This window comes from Heloderma suspectum, chromosome 1 (genome assembly GCF_057233095.1).
Source record: "Heloderma suspectum isolate Gila_16-S chromosome 1, 16-S_ref, whole genome shotgun sequence".
Taxonomy (NCBI): domain Eukaryota; kingdom Metazoa; phylum Chordata; class Lepidosauria; order Squamata; family Helodermatidae; genus Heloderma; species Heloderma suspectum.
Genome location: NC_139458.1, coordinates 130554103 through 130559379, shown reverse-complemented (window position 1 = coordinate 130559379; position 5277 = coordinate 130554103). Strand labels below are relative to the sequence as shown.

Sequence of the window (5277 nt, the reverse complement as noted above, 5' to 3'; positions counted from 1 at the left end):
TCTCATGATGCAAGGTATCTCCATTCAACATCCCACAGTAATGTAGTTCGCGTACAGGAGCCTCCGACCCCACTGTCTATAGGAAAACCCACTAATCAACCTCTGTCACACTTACATAGGAACATGGGAAGCTGCCTTATACTGAGACAGACCCTTGGTCCACCTAGCCCAGTATTGTCAACAGTGACTGGCAGCAGCGGCTCTCCAGGGTTTCAGGCAGGATTCTTTCCTAGCCCTGCCTGGAGACGCCAGGGGTTGAACCTGGGACCTTCTGCATGGAAAGCAGGTGCTCCACCACTGAGCTACGACCCCTCCCTACTTCCGCACAGCACCCCAGCATTTCAACTTTAACCCCTTTGCCCTGCGTACGTTTTGGCACAACGCAAGTGCCAGCAGCAAAGAAACTAGTCTGAGGTGGTGTGGAGAACGGCAAGAGCTCTTTTTGTGGCTGTGTGCAGTGCCCCGCGTGGTGAGCCACAAAACTACGCATTGCTGCACAGGCCTAGGGAGCTTAGCATCTTCAGGCCCTGGCCTGACTCCGCCGAGCAAGGCTGGGCACCGGATCCTCCTGGGCAGGAAGCAGGGCAGGCTCCAGCTTGGTAGGGGCCCTGCCCCCGGCGGGCTTCTGTGGCAACGGGGGCAAGGCAATCAGCAGCGATAACACTGAGCGGAGTGCTGCGCGGCTGCACCAAGGGAGCCACCGCTTGAATCCCCCCAAAGCCCCGATATAGCACCCGGGCATCAGGGGCATTGGGGAGGGATTAAGCAGCTCCTGCCCTCGCTGCAGCTGCTCAGACCTCCTCTCCGCATCAAGCGGCAAAGCAGGGAAATGCTTAAAGGACCCCACTAGGCCCACAACAGCCAAGGTGGGCCCTTTACAGTGTTTTTCCCTTGGCCCAGTCACTGATAGGTGGCTGCAGCAAACAAGCGACACCATTTCCATCCCCACCCCACGTGTCAATGTAGCATCACTCTGGAGGAACCTTAAATCAGGAGTTGGGGAGGGATTAAAGTGAGACGCCCTTGCTGCAGCCCTTTGGCATTGTCCTCAACATCAACTAGGAAGGGCGGGGGGGGGGGAGAGTCTGTCTGTCTGTCTGTCTGTATTAAAGGGTCCACCTGGCCCAGTGCACAGGCAAGGGGCAGTGGTGGTAGGCATTTGCTCAGCCATGCCACTTGCTGGTGCTGGGCCTGACACAAGTAACTTATGGCAGGTCAATTCCAGTTAAGCTTTGCTTGAACAAAAATGTCTGATAAATGTTTTCCTTATTTATTAGTAGTACTTGTATACCCCTTCATCTAATAAAATCTCTAAACAGTTTACATACAAAAATATTTAAAAATCACAGTTAAAAGTACATATGTAATACAATATAACACTTCAAAAGTCAACAACAGAGGTAAGATAAAAAGAAACAATAACAAGAGACACTAAAACGGAGTGGCAGTGCTCCTAAGCTTTGTCTGTCCTTTGGGTCTGACTTCCAGCTGGCCCCTTGACCGCGCCTCCTGGCTTGCCCTTTGATTCTGGCTTTCTCTTTGGTTTTGACTATTGGCTTTGTCCCACAGCTCCTGGTTCCCAGCTCACCTCAGGCTGCTGCCGACGGCCCAAACCTGACATGTGGCAACGGTAGGCGGTTCTGTATGCGTTAAATAGGCAGGCCTGCTTTGCCTTCCTGCCTTCGCTTCTTTCCGGGCCACGCAGGGCTCAAAGCACTCCAATTCCAGCATGGGTGGGAAGGGGATGGAAGGCACCCAGTCACCTGGCTTTCCCTGGGTATTCCTCATCTGAGCCGGGAGGAAAGGACCGGAACAATTTTGGCAAACATACCCCAACACATTTCACAACAACTATAATGCAAGTATTTTATTAATGTCATTTACAAACAAACTTGGGGATGTAATATCCTTCCGGAAACCAGCCTGGAAACAGAAAGGTCCTGGGAAATACAGAATTTGATGATCTCTGGACCTTGTCTCGGCCTTGCACATGCAATGTGTTTTGACCCAAGTTCTTCTCTCTTGTTATAATCAGCCCCTTTCCCCCAGTCTCTGGATAATATTATAGGATTGTTGTAGGAGCGAGGTATTCTGTATATCAAAAGTGCAGAACCTCTTTCAGCCCAAGGGCTGAAAACCATTTTGGAGAAGCTTTTGGGGGCTGTGTGCCAGCGGTGGGAGGGCCTGAAGGCACAAGGGGCAGGCCTAAAATACCAAACATACAAGCATATTTTAACTGAAAGCTCTTACTGTGAGTAACTAAGCTTTCAGAGAGGCATTTCAACCTTTTAGAATGGGGAAAAAAGGGCACAAAAACCAGGAAACCACTTGTGGATCAGCAGTTGGAAGAAAGGGTGTGTGGCCAGGTGAAGAGGGTGTGGCCATCTAAGAAGCCCCACCCCCCTTTCTCCACTGATCATTTGGTGCTTTCCTGGTTTGGGTGCCCTTTCTTCCCCCATTCTAAAAGGTGGAAATGAAATCTGCAGTTTTTACTTTGCCCGGAACACTCCTGTTGGTGGAATTTCCCCCTCCCTCTGCAGGCTCCAGCACCATTTCCCCCATTGTTCTGCACAGTCCCCCAACCCTGTGGACATATTTTCAGAGGACTTCAGAGGGACGAGGAGTCTGTGAAGGTTGCAGGGATGGCCCTACCTTGAAGCAGGGTGAGGTGCCTGCATCAGGCAGCAGTGGGAGGAGCAGTGAATTGTGGTGCCCCCACCCACATGCCTACCAGGAGGGCCCAACGCCGCTTCACTCCAAACCTTGAGTGCTGCTAAATTGACTCTCAGCAAAGGATAACTGGGGAGTACAGCCTTCAGCAACGTGCTATGCCAGCTGCACCCAACCCAGAAGCAAAATGCTAAGTCTGTAAGAGCTTATCTGCTCTTTAGACTACTGTGATGTCATCTGCACTGTGTTCTTTCACCTTTGTAACTTGGCGTTTGTAAACTGCTGCTGAATTAAAAGTGGGCCCGCTGTCCACACTCTTAACATAGACAGAACAACAGGTTTAATGCCAAAATGGCTGTTCTCTTGCTAACGTGTTCCTTGGTGTTGGTGGTTTTGTGAGTGTGTGTATGTGTGTGGGGGGGTATTTTTGTTTTTTTTAAACCCTTTCTCCCTAAATTGGTCATCGTATTTTAACCATGTCAGGAAGAACTGCACCGTTGTGAAAAATGCACAAAGAAGTGTGCAATTTCACCAAAAGCAAGGCAAACCCAAGTGGTTTGCCTGGAACTTCATCAGTAACATGTCAAAGAGAAGGGACAAAAGGATTATTTGAGGGTTGCTCTCCCCCCACCTCAACAACCCATGTCACCTGGGTTCAGACAACATGGCAAGCCACACTAGTAAGGGTAATTATGGAAATCTGGCTGGCACACACTAAGGGATTAACAAGCTATCCTGGGTTGTTAACCACACCATGATCATGCAAACCAGGTCACTGTTTGAGGTGAGGGACATGGGATAGGCTGCCAGATTGAAACAATGATGGCTCAATATCCATCTCTATCCATTTTCCTACCTTGCTACGTTTTACCAGAGCCATAGATCCCTCTTTCAAGTAGTGCAATTTAACCACAGCAAACACAGTTTATGCCCACAAATTCTCAGCTATTTTTGGTATCACTTCTGCAGGTCAGCCCAGTTGATTCAGTTGACTGACCCACAGTAGACTCTGAATGTAGACAAAGCCCTTGTCTGAGCGGAAGATCCGGCATGCAGGACTCTGCTCCGTGGCGAAGCCTGTTCTGTCACAATTCAGTTCTCAAGCAGCTTTCCCCTAATCTTAGTGGTCATCATGTCTCAGGGAGTAATGAGCACACTGTGCTACACAGACTAATTACTGTCCTATGTAATTAAGTTATTACTCATCACTGATGGATGTCTATAATTGGGTTCTAGGAGCTATTTTGGTGAAGTACTTGTCTGTCAGAGATGATATAACACATTTGAAAATAAATCTGCAATCTTACCATTATTTGTATATACAAATCTCTCACTCACCACTCTCTTCTGGCTGTTTAGTGCCCTGACTTATAGCCATTAGCCATGAAAAAGATGTGCAAAGTGATTCTGTGGAGGAGCTGTGCTCAGCCAAGCTATTTGCGTTCCCCTTATTTTCGCCGTAGTCTACGTAAATGTTTACGTAGACTACATGTGCCAAAATAAGGAACACAAATGGCAGCGCCCATGGGCGCCGCCATTTGCATACGCGCTTTTTTTTTTCAAAGTCAGCCGTGATAGGCTACGTAAACATTTATGTAGCCTATCACGGCTGACTGCAGGGACACAAGCGGCGGCGGCTACAGCCGCCGCCATTTGCATCCCGGCAGGAGAGGAGGTTTCACAGCCGGAGGGACAGGGCGCCTCTCCCCCCGGCCAGAATTTCGGCTGGAGGGACGGGGCACCTTGCCCCCCGCCAGAATTTCGGGGGAGAGGGATGGGGTGCCTCCCCCCCGCCCAGAATTTCGGGGGGAGGGACGGAGCGCCTCCCCCCCACCACGAAGCAAGCTGCGGGATCAGGTAAGGGCCTTTCGTCCATCCCTAGTTCTGAGAGGTATGGGTATCCATGCTGAGGCCTCCCTTTGTCAGGCCACAGCTCTGGATTTCATGGCCTCCATTATTAAGCATGGGTTGCTTCCAAGCTGTATCTAGCTGTACAGATTTGGCAGCTCAAAATAGACTTGGCCTAGTGGTCTATACTGGGCAGGACAATAGTGATCTGTGGATGGCAGAATCTTTCTATAGCTCCTTCGTTCCAGACAGAGCAATTACATAGGCTTCTTACCTCTCAAGATTGGAAGACCAGGGCTGTAGCTCAGCGGCAGAGCACATGCTTTGCATACAGAAGGTCACAGGTTCGATCCCTGGCATCTCCAGATAGAGCAGGAAAAACTCCTGCCTGAAAACCCCGGAGAGCCGGTGCCAGTCTGTGTCAATAATACTGGGCTAAATGGACCAGTGGCCTGACTCGGTATAAGGCTGCTTCCTATGTTCCTACCCCCCAGAAATGGATCTCTACTGTGTCCTGATTGCTCTTGAGGAGTTTCCTATCCGCGTGGCTGGTGGTCCTGCCAAGGCAGAACTCCCAAGCAACTGCCACAGTGCTCTACCTGACAAAACTGTGGTCAACTCACTGGTATGCTAGGAAGCTCAGGTGATGGTTAAACCATGAGTGGGGGAAGACATGGGATGAACCCAGCTGAGCAGGCTAGAGCTCATTTTAAGAGGGTGGCAGAGGCAAAGAAAGCTTACTTTTCTTCCACCATCATG

The 5277-nt window shown here is 50.0% G+C and overlaps 1 non-coding gene across 1 annotated transcript; it reads right to left on the bottom strand.

Annotated features, from left to right (window-relative positions):
- Positions 1-240: 240 nt before the first annotated feature.
- Positions 241-312, bottom strand: TRNAG-UCC (transfer RNA glycine (anticodon UCC)). The gene has a single exon. It is a non-coding gene; the product is annotated as a tRNA-Gly (tRNA).
- Between the last annotated feature and the right edge of the window lie 4965 nt (positions 313-5277).